An 11,893-nucleotide genomic window follows, 5' to 3' on the forward strand; every position below is an offset into this window, starting at 1 on the left:
TTCTGGCTTCTTTGCTAGACCAAACTTATTTTGAATATCCTCATCAATTTTCTCCCAGTTTATTGGACTAAACTGCTTCTTCTCTGCTACTCTCAAAGTGGCTGCTGCTTCATTAATTAGATCAATGCTATCTTTAGTTGGTGGCTTTGTGAAAGCAATTGTTGGCACAATTGCTTTACTCACTTGAATGTTGAGCACTTTTTGCTCCCCTCACTTCTAGAGCTCTCTTTCTCCCCCTTTTTGTTATCAGCAAGTTGAGTAGAGGAGGAGGTCTGTGCAACCACCAGTTTCTGAAGCAAGTCTGTTTGTTGAGCTTGGTGTAGATTGTAACATCCGGGATATCGCATGTAATTATTTTTATCAATAAATAATTTTTATATGATTATTATGTGATTTTTTGATGAATTATCTGATGATTGGTGTGGATATGTGGATGCTTATATGTGATAAAGTATAAGTATGTTAATTTTATTATGACCAAAATAAAATATAGATAATTACAACATTTTTCTGGTAATTTTTAGACTGTTATATGATTTTATATTGATTTATGAATTTATTAATTATTTTCTGAATAATTACAAAATTATTCTATAAAGCCGGGAATCGTCCGACTTTAACTGTTTTTTACGTTTTTACAACCCGAAACTCTTCCTATAATGACTCGTGTATTTTTGAATTATTTAAAAATGTGATTATGGAAATTATTAAATGAATAAAATATGTGTATTGGTTTTGACCGCTATGTGTTGTTTAATTAATGTGTGATTTATGGTGTATCGGGTTGTCCGCGTGATTAGTTATGGAGTCGTACTGAATTATTTTCAATTTCAAAAGTGGATTTAGTGTAAATTTAATTGCATAAATATTTGGAATGTCTTTAAAATTATTTTTATAGTTCTATAATTACAATTATTATTTTTAGGACTACATAAAATTGAGAAATCAATATTTTATTAATTATTTATCTTTAAATGATTTTCTGAGTGCTTTTATTTGTAAAATCCATATTTAATTGAAGAATTCTTCAAAAAAATTATGAAACTCATATTTACTGAAGTTTGGAATATTCCGAGAATTTTAAAATTTTCTTGGTAATTTTTGGGATTAATTTTACCCGCACGTTGTTTCGTTTTATTGAAAAAAGCGGGTATAAGTGGTATTTCAAAAAATTGTGTTAAAAGTATGAAAACTACGTCTTTATAAACTTCGGGATATTTGTAATATTTTAAGACTATTTTCGGGATATCTGAAATTGTTTCAAGTACAGCTCGGTTCGTTAATTGTGAAATGCGGGTACGAGTTGCGTTTCAAAAATGATTTAAAAATTATGAAAAATTTATTTTTAATAACTTTGAATTATTTGTGATATTTTATATTAATTAGGTAATTTTGGATTATTTTTATGCGTACAGTTGTTCGTTAAGAATCGCGATAAGCGGTGTCAGAAATGGGGTTTCAGTTATAAAAGAATACGTGTCCCTTATTTTGGACGCGTGGCTGTTGTTTACACTCCTGTTGTCTGTTATTTGGTAAGGAAGCAAATAAAATATATATATAAAAAAAGGGAGAAACCACAAACACAACAACACAACCGTATTAATCTCTCATCTCTCTCAATTCCTATCTCTCTCTCTCAATTATTGTTCCGTGTTTCTTCCCTCTCCCTTTCACTTTCTTTTTCCGGCGAGTCCTTGCCGCCGCTGTGGTGCTCCGTTTTCGGCAACTTTCCATCGTGCCTTGGTGTCCCCATGTTGTTGTTGTTCCCCTCTGGTTTCTGTTTGTGCATGTATATACCTGTATGTATGCGTGCAGATGTGATGTTTCTGTTTTCTTTTTTGTCGCCGCCGCCTCTCACGATTTTCCGGTGAGAATGGCGTCTCGTGGCCGTTATATTGCTGTGGTTCTGTTCCTGCTCATTTTTGCCGATTGTATGGTTTGCTGTCAATTGGGCTTTCTCTGTAGGCTCAAATTCGGGCCAAGTATATGTGCAGTTGGATTCATGCTTTATAATTTTAATATTATTCCCTTTTTATTTCAGGGAATTATTGAGTATATTTGTGAAATAGACTATTCGGTATTTGCGGGATTTAATTTTAATCGATAGAATTTGTGTTGGAAACCCGAATTTGTTCGGGTACCCGCGAATTTTATCGCCGTCGGTGATGAGCTTCGGTGAGCCGACGGTGGACAGTGATGAGCTAATTCTGAGTCCTAATACGAATAAAAATATAAAATACGAATAATAGTAAATAATCGAATAATATTGGTGATTGGGATTTGTGATGTGGATTTCGGTTATGGTATCGGTTGAATTAGTTGGGTTGTTTGTTGTTGAATTGACGTCGATTGTATTCGACGGGTAGTCCGATAAACGAAGGAGACGCTGTCCGATTTCCGAGAAATTGAACTACATAAATACGGGAACGTATCCGAGGATTATCGGGACATCGAATGACTATATATATATATGTGTGTTTTATACGAAATTTGATTGTATGATGTGGTGAACTGTTTTGCAAAAAGTAATAACCCTAATTTTGTAAAATGACAAGTATATACATTTTTCCGAAAATGAACACCGAACCGATTTTGAGAACGTGAACCCTAATTGTTACGTGTGTTGTTATAATGTGAATAATTACGAGTCGGGATTTGATATCATATGGGTAGATTGTTAACGAGGATATGTCAAGCATACCTAGACGTCTAACGTAGGGTATTTTGACCTTGTAGGTTATAATCGGGAACCTGAAAGTGGACAACGGACTAGAGATGACCTAGTAGTCAGTCGACGAGCTCAATAGAGTTTCAACAGAAAACCTGAGTGTCGAAGTCGAATCTAATGTGGTCTAGTGGTTGGACGTTAGAGCCTGAGCGGCAGAGTCGGCTCAGAGTTGATCAGTAACAGTTGTAAAGCCCTGTAAGGCAAGTACTTCTAAACCATTTTCAAGATATAATGCAAATGTTTCTAAATTCTCTCGTGAAATATTGTTAAGTATTCAAAATAGCTCTGTTTTATACTGTAAGTACTTTGAATCATACAACCTTGAACCTGAATCACCTCACTTGATTCTTGAGCCATAAGCCTTAAATTTTTCTTAAACCATCCTTTGTTGATTTTCAGATACCAAATCACACAAGTATAACACTACTCCCCAAATGTATAACTATCAAACACCAAACACTGGAACAAAATTGTTTGAAAACACAAAAACTTTTATACTCCAACCATTCTTTATAACATCAATGAACTATACCTTGAAAAATCAGTATTCGTCTAATACCTGATCATTTTACAAACTGAAAATCGTTTCCTATACATACCCTGATATACCCTTGAGATATCCATGAGTTTCCTTACGTTTTTATTCAAGTGTTTAACTATCATTGATTATGATCTTGTTTTATCGAATTATATTGTTTATCATATTGAACTGCTTTAGGATTGTATAGTTTTATATATGTGGACCAGATTCGTGGTTAGACCATACCAATGGTCAAGTTAGGCCAATGTGTGCCTTGGATCTAGTAATTAGAGCTGTGCTGTGTGCTTGCTCGGGGTTAGTGCGTGACTGATCAGCAACCTAACCTTGGTTTTTAAAAACTTAAAATGATTATCCAATTCTAATGATTAGTTAAAAAGAAACTTGATTCCTCTGAATCATTTCTTTTGATTATTGCTTATCCTCAGTTATCCCTATTAAGACTTGCTGAGCTAGTTAGCTCACCCTTGCGATTCTTTTATATAATTTACAGTTGAAAAGAATATGGATGATAGTGAAATTCCTCCGTCCAAAGTGCGGGCTAAGGTTCCAGTTGAGTTGGATTGAGCTAACAGAAGCTTCATGCGGTAGAGAGATAGTCAGATTGTAAGAATGATTCTATTATCAGTTGTAAGTTAAATTAGTTGGGATTTGATCCGTTGTAATAATAAGTTCAGGTTGTGGCTTGTTTTCATACTTTAACCTGTTGCGATCCGTGGTTATGTGAAGCACGGTCATTGCAAATAATATTTCCTATACAGATTTATATACTGTGTATGTGTTGTGGACCCCAAACTTCTGACCCGGGTTGGAGGGCGTCACAGGTTGGTATCAGAGCTACAGGTTATAAGTCACTGAAACAAGCCTAGATTGTTGGGATTGGGTAGAGGGTTAGGATTAGGAATATGAAATAGAAAGATAAGTCATTGTGAGGTTGAGTGTGACTGTATAGTAGGTCTCCGGCACGGTTCGTATTGCGATTCGGGATTCTTAACTTGCGACGTGATCTCCAGACAACGACAATGGTAGATCCCGACTTCCTTGTATCATCTGATCATTTGGAGCTTTCCATTCGAGGATCGTCATCTTTTCTCAGATTTGATTTGTACCTTGTTCCTCCATCAGTATTACTAGTACTACCTTCCGTTATGACAGTTGCCCCTCTTCAAACTATTCTACGCTATTTTACCACCTCTTGATATGAGACGACTTATTTAAGGACCTCCATTTGTTTATTCTTGGTTTACTAGACATTCGGCTGTGAGTGTATCTCTTTAGTTTACCCTATACCCTGTTCTATACTCTCAGTTTAAAACTTGTCCTATGAAGCAATTGTACCTATGAGGATGGATGCGGGAGTCGCAGTAAATGGTGAGTATTGAGATACAAATAAAGGTGAGAAGAAGTTTAGAAAGAAGATTCAAGTGTTTCGGAGGATAGCTGTTACCTGGTTACAAGAAGCTATTAGTGATTAGGCCACCCATGACTAGCTTGTGGAGTAGAGTAGATAAGTGTTGGAAATAGAGAGTTAGAAAAGATTATGGATCTGGAGATTTCTTGGAGTTAGATAATGGTATTATGATGATATGATATATATTTTAATAAGATGATGTGACATTAGCCGACTTGTTAACTATTGGATAGTCTGTTCCACTTAACGATTTCAAAGTTGTTAACAGGAGTATTACCAGTATGGGAGCCTTGATGGGAAGCTACGAATAAGATAACGTGCAACGACAATTAAAGTTCCGTCGATTAAGGAAGGTAAATGGACACGATGAAGGAGAAAAGGTAGATTAAAGTGAACGGACCTTTATGTGATCGTTTCTTTAATTCGGTACCTTGTTATATGAAGGAAGGACAACAACCAACTCATATAGTAAGGACAACCAGGCTTGTAATTTTCAAAATTTTTAAACAAGTTTTCGTAAAAGATTTTTTCCTTACAAAATTTTTAAAAGCCTTTTTGAATAAAATAAGTTTCAAATACTGGTTGTTAGGTTACTACTTGAGTTTCATGTTTGTTAGAAGACCCGGATTACCTGGAAGGATGTTTATTTTAGACTTAGTATTGTTAATTTAGAGAACAAAGTAACCCGTGATTATGAAGAAGTTGATTATTCCTAACGGGTTGACAAGGTTAATAACAGAATTCGCGTATAGAGTGATTATTCATTTGGATGCAGAGACCATTAAAGTTTAAAGAATTCATTATAATGCTTGATTTGCGAAGGTATTTTAGCGTACTTCCTAAAGTTTTTGTAAGACACAATTGGGATATGATCGAACAAGCTCGAAAGATGAATACAAGTGAAATGTGGATGGTAACCAATGATATCGTTCTTGTTTTCAATATTACAGCGTATATTCCTTTTTAATTCCTAAAAATGTATGAACTTCTTTTCTTAAATAAACTCCTTATGATAATATCAAAAAGGAAGATTTTGCATTCCTTTCAAATTCAATTGTTTCCTTCAAGTTTTGCTTTCTGATTGGGACGGACAGTGTTATGATGAGACACTTTGTCGAAATGACAAAGAGTCGGGTGGGACGCCACCTAATCATGTACTGTATGCCATATGGTATGAAAGACTGGCCATCTTAAGTACCAATGTGGTTGTCTCATTCATATCCAAATCCTTGTTTCTTCTTTCTTATCAACTCTAATTTTTGTTGAATTGTGAATCCTTCTGGTTGTTTCGTTGTACTGTTGTTCTTTGCAAGAGCTTCTCTAACAGAAATGAACATATTATGGACCAAGCGGGAAAAGTTCCATCTACCTTTCACGCATGGAAAGCAAACAAGGGCATATGACAAGAATTGCAAATCACTAGTCCCAGTCAGGGATACACTAAGAGTCAAGGGAATCTACTCCAATGAGGAATATGTCTTCGAGAACGAAAAATTACGATTTTCCTGTGAAATATGTTATTCAGAATCCGGACGTGGTGATGTAAATAATTATCGTGGATAATTTATGCGTTAAAGAATTGAAAGATGTGAGAGCAACTTGATTGTTTAAGCTCCCAAGATTTTGTTGATAAAATGAATTACCCTGTTGATTTAATAAGATTGTGATTAAAGGACTAGCGAGTTAAGAACGTGTACTTGTTAAATAAGTACCAATAGTGGGATTGAGATTTCTGGCAATAAGTTGTGAATAATTGATATCATTTGAGATATGAGGATTTGACATTATTCTAAGGAATTTGTTAACAATGATTATGGTGATCAAGATGTGAGCATTATGGAGATTATGAGATAAATAGAAGTGCAAACAAAAATTTGAAGATTTTACAGCAATTAAGGAGTTTCAAGATATGTTTCGAGATTAGTTATCAACATTTCCTCCCGATAGAGAAATGAAGCTTGCGATTGACGTAGCACTTGAGACGAAGCCAGTGACCAAGGCTTTACACAAAATGGTACTAATTAGAATGAGGAGGTTAGCAAAGCAGATGCAAGAGATGCTAGAAGAAGAAGCGATTAGACCCAATGTATCCCATGAGGTGCACTGGTACTAATTGTTAATAAGAAAGATAGAAGTATGAGATCATGCGTCAACCAGCGAAAGCCCAACAAGTTTACTATCAAGAGCAAGTATCTGTTACCTCGAACCAATGAATTGTTTGATCGAACGAAAGAAGCAAAGTACTCTTATAAGATTGATTTAAGGCTTGGTATTTCACCAATTGAAAATTAAATTTATGGACATATCAACGATAATTTTCAGAACTAAATATTGTGTTGTAAAAATTTTCATATTGCCATTTAGATTAACCAATATACCAGTGATATTGGAACTTGATGAATAGAATCTTTAAGGAATATCTGGATGAGTTGTAATTATGTTACTTAAAGTCAACGGAGGACCATGCGAAACATTTAATGACAATTGGGGAGTCGGAGAAGAAAGAAGTTGTATGTAAAGTTTACAAGGTGAAATTTTTAATGGTAGAAAGCATAAATAATTAGTGAGAAGGAGACTAAAGGAGATCCAGAAGAAATTAAAGTTACTATGAATAAAGGAAGGCCAAAAACACCAATAAAAGTAAGAAGTTTTACACTGAACCGGTTATTATTGAAAATTTATGCATGATTTCTTGAAAGTTGCAATACTTTTGACGAAGCTAACCAGGAAAAGCGAGAAATTAATATGAAATGGAGAAGGCTAAAGAAAGTTTTGCGGAGTTAAAGAAGAAAATGGTTATAGCACCTGCTTTATCACTTTGAAAGTATCAAGGAGGTTTTTGTAGTTTATAGTGATACTTCTCATAAGGAAATAGGATGTGTGTTGATGCAGCACAATGAAGTTATTGTATATGCATCCAGACAACCAAAACCTTATGAGCAGAAGTATCCTACTCATAATTGGGATTAGCAGTAATAATATTTTCTTTGAAAGATTGGGAAACATGATATGTAGGAAGAACGGTGTAAGATATATACGGACCCTAAGAGTTTGAAGTATGTATTCACGAGGAAAAGCAAATGTAGTAGCAAGCGATAAGCACAAAGGAGAGAACAAACATAGAGACTGCACCAGAAGAATTATCTATGGAATTTTAAAAGTTGGAATTGGAAGTCAGAGTTTATAATCCAAAAGGAGCAAGGACGGATAGTATGACCTTTCAGTCAAAATTGTCAAGGGAAAGATAAGGAGATGTCAAGAGAAGATAATGGATCACGATGTTAGCAGTTAGTAAAAGGAAATTTATGCGCCCAGGAGAACGATCACGATACCCCCAGGTTTTCTTCTAGCACTTGGATGCTACAGGAAAAAGGATTAAGAAATAAGATCCCACAGGGAATTCACAGTATAAAGTATTTAATTTATTGAAGAAATGCCAAGATATACAGAAATTTAAAGAAAAATAGTGATAACCAGGTATAAGAAGGAAATTTCAAAATGGAATAGGAAGTATTGGACATGTCAAAGAATTAAGGCGAAGTATCGGAGGCCCAGTGGACAAGACAGACCAAAGAGTGGTTTTACAAGAAGCGAATCGTAACTGTACCAGTGATGTTGATGGAGAAAAGGAATAAAATTATGAGATTATGTACTGATTATCAGGAGTTGGACAAAACAACAAATAAGAATAAGTGACCCCTATAAAGAATTAATTATTTACGAGACCTAATTCAAGAAGTATGTTATGTTTTGGGGATTAACTTAAGATCCGACCTGAGAACATATCAGAGATTACGATTAAAGTGAGTTATGAGCATTGCAAGCTCCGGTGATATTATGTGAAATAACAAGTGTATCAGTTGTCTATAAGGAATTAAGGAACATGTTATATAAGGAGTACTCAGATAAGTGAATTGTATTTACTGGTAACATTTTCAGCTATTCAAGGAACTATACGTTGAGTTTTCTAGAATGAAATTTCGACTAAGGTTAGCAAAAGATTCTGAATTAATCCATTAACAACCACCTAAGCCAAGCTGTGTGGTAACAGATGCCTTATGTCGATCGAAAGGATTGGATGTAATTAAGACCACCGAGGAGTTAATAAACAAATTGGAAAGAGTGGGATCTGAAGTTCAGATACTTAAAGGTGATAATATGTGAATATATGAGATTACTTTTCAGCCTTAACTGATGGAAAAGAGTAAGAAATGTTTAAATGTTTGGAAACCAAGTTGAAAACGAGCACCGCCTATCATCCTTAAACGGAGAGTCAAAGTACGGAAGTGATTCAGGAAATGTAAGATATGCTGAGAGGTTGAGTTTTAAGGAAACACTGGAATGATCATTTATCAGCGATGTCAGCTTTGGAATGCCACTTTACCAAGCTTCATATGAACGCAAGTGTAGGTCCCCATTTTTATTGAGATAAAGTGGAAGAAAGAAAGTTGTCAAATTATAAGTTAATTCAGCACACCAAGAGCGTAGTAATATTGATTGAAGCAGCTCGGAGTAGACAAAGAAAGAAGGCGAAATTGTATCGAGAGAGAATATGAGTATAGAAATAGGACCAGTAGTGTTAGTACAAGTTTTATCTTGAAAGAGACTGGATAAGTTTGAGTAGAAGGGACAGGTTAAGTCCTAAAATTAATAAACCATTCGAGGTATTGATAAATATAGGTAAAGTTGTTCATGAGTTGATATGACCGTCACAACAGTGTGTACATATAATATGTTTTACCTGTCAAGGTTAAAGCAATAAGTATTTGATTTGAATTAAGCGATTGGTTAGGAGCCAATGGGCTCTTGTCTAAGTTTATTTTGCATATAGTGATCGATCCAAATTCTTGATCGTTAAAGGCGAGTTCTTGGAAATGAGAGTATATCCATAATAAGTACGTTTGAAACCCTCAAGTAGAAGAGTCTACTTGGGAACTATAGTAAGATATGCTTGACAAATATCCTCACTCGTTTAGATTAGATCAGATTCTGAGGACAGAATCTTTTTAAGGGGAAGGATATAACGACTCGTGTATTTTTGAATTATTTAAAAATGTAATTATGAAAATTATTAAATGAATAAAATATGTGTATTGGTTTTGACCGCTATGTGTTGTTTAATTAATGTGTGATTTATGGTGTACCGGGTTGTCCGCGTGATTAATTATGGAGTCGTACTGAATTATTTTCAATTTCAAAAGTGGATTTAGTGTAAATTTAATTGCATAAATATTTGGAATGTCTTTAAAATTATTTTTATAGTTCTATAATTACAATAATTATTTTTAGGACTTTATAAAATTGAGAAATCAATATTTTATTAATTATTTATCTTTAAATGATTTTCTGAGTGCTTTTATTTGTAAAATCCATATTTAATTCAAGAATTCTTCAAAAAAATTATGAAAAACAAATTTATTTAAGTTTAGAATATTCTGAGAATTTTAAAATTTTCTTGGTAATTTTTGGGATTAATTTTACCCGCACGTTGTTTCGTTTTATTGATAAAAGCGGGTATAAGTGGTATTTCAAAAAATAATGTTAAAAGTATGAAAACTACGTTTTAATAAACTTCGGGATATTTGTAATATTTTAAGACTCTTTTCGGGATTTTCTGAAATTGTTTCAAGTACAGCTCGGTTCGTTAATTGTGAAATGCGGGTACGAGTTGCGTTTCAAAAATGATTTAAAAATTATGAAAATTTTATTTTTAATAACTTTGAATTATTTGTGATATTTTAAATTAATTAGGTAATTTTGGATTATTTTTATGCGTACGGTTGTTCGTTAAGAATCGCGATAAGCGGTGTCAGAAATGGGGTTTCAGTTATAAAAGAATACGTGTCCCTTATTTTGGACGCGTGGCAGTTGTTTACACTCCTGTTGTCTGTTATTTGGTAAGGAAGCAAATAAAAAATATATATAAAAAAAAAGAAAAGGGAGGAACCACAAACACAGCAACACAACCGTATTAATCTCTCATCTCTCTCAATTCCTATCTCTCTCTCTCAATTATTATTCTGTGTTTCTTTCCTCTCCCTTTCACTTTCTTTTTCTGGCGAGTCCTTGCCGCCGTTGTGGTGCTCCGTTTCCAGCAACTTTCCATCGCGCCTTGGTGTCCCCAAGTTGCTGTTGTTCCCCTCTGGTTTCTGTTTGTGCATGTATATACCTGTATGTATGCGTGCAGATGTGATGTTTCTGTTTTCTTTCTTATCGCCGCCGCTTCTCACAATTTTCCGGTGAGAATAGCCGCGTGTGGCCGTTATATTGCTGTGGTTCTGTTCCTGCTCATTTTTGCCGATTGTTTGGTTTGCTATCAATTGGGATTTCTCTGTATGCTCTAATTCGGGCCAAGTATATGTGCAGTTGGATTCATGCTTTATAATTTTAATATTATTCCCTTTTTATTTCAGGGAATTATGGAGTATATTCGTGAAATAGACTATTCGGTATTTGCGGGATTTAATTTTAATCGATAGAATTTTTGTTGGAAACCCGAATTTGTTCGGGTACCCGCGAATTTTATCGCCGTCGGCGATGAGCTTCGGTGAGCCGACGGTGGACGGTGATGAGCTAATTCTGAGTCCTAATACGAATAAAAATATAAAATGCGAATAATAGTAAATAATTGAATAATATTGGTGATTGGGATTTGTGACGTGGATTTCGGTTATGGTAGCGGTTGAATTAGTCGTTGGGTTGTTTGTTGTTGAATTGACGTCAATTGTATTCGACGGGTAGTCCGATAAACGAAGGAGACGATGCCCGATTTCCGAGAAATTGAACTACATAAATACGGAACGTATCCGAGGATTATCGGGACATCGAATGACTATATATATGTGTTTTATACAAAATTTGATTGTATGATGTGGTGAACTGTTTTCCCAAAAGTAATAACCCTAATTTTGTAAAATGACGAGTATATGCATTTTTCCGAAAATGAACACCGAACCGATTTTGAGAATGTGAACCCTAATTGTTACGTGTGTTGTTATAATGTGAATAATTACGAGTCGGGATTTGATATCATATGGGTAGATTTTAATGAGGATATGTCAAGCATACCTAGACGTCTAACGTAGGGTGTTTCTGTTAGTGTAGGTGCCCTAGAGGCAATACATTATTCTTTTATCTTTATGTCAGTTGATCATTCAATAAATGTATTTATTATGACCTTAATTACTGCGATATTTTGTTAGCATAATAAATATCC

The sequence above is a fragment of the Apium graveolens genome, chromosome 11 (assembly GCF_009905375.1).
Source record: "Apium graveolens cultivar Ventura chromosome 11, ASM990537v1, whole genome shotgun sequence".
In the NCBI taxonomy this organism is placed as follows: Eukaryota; Viridiplantae; Streptophyta; class Magnoliopsida; order Apiales; family Apiaceae; genus Apium; species Apium graveolens.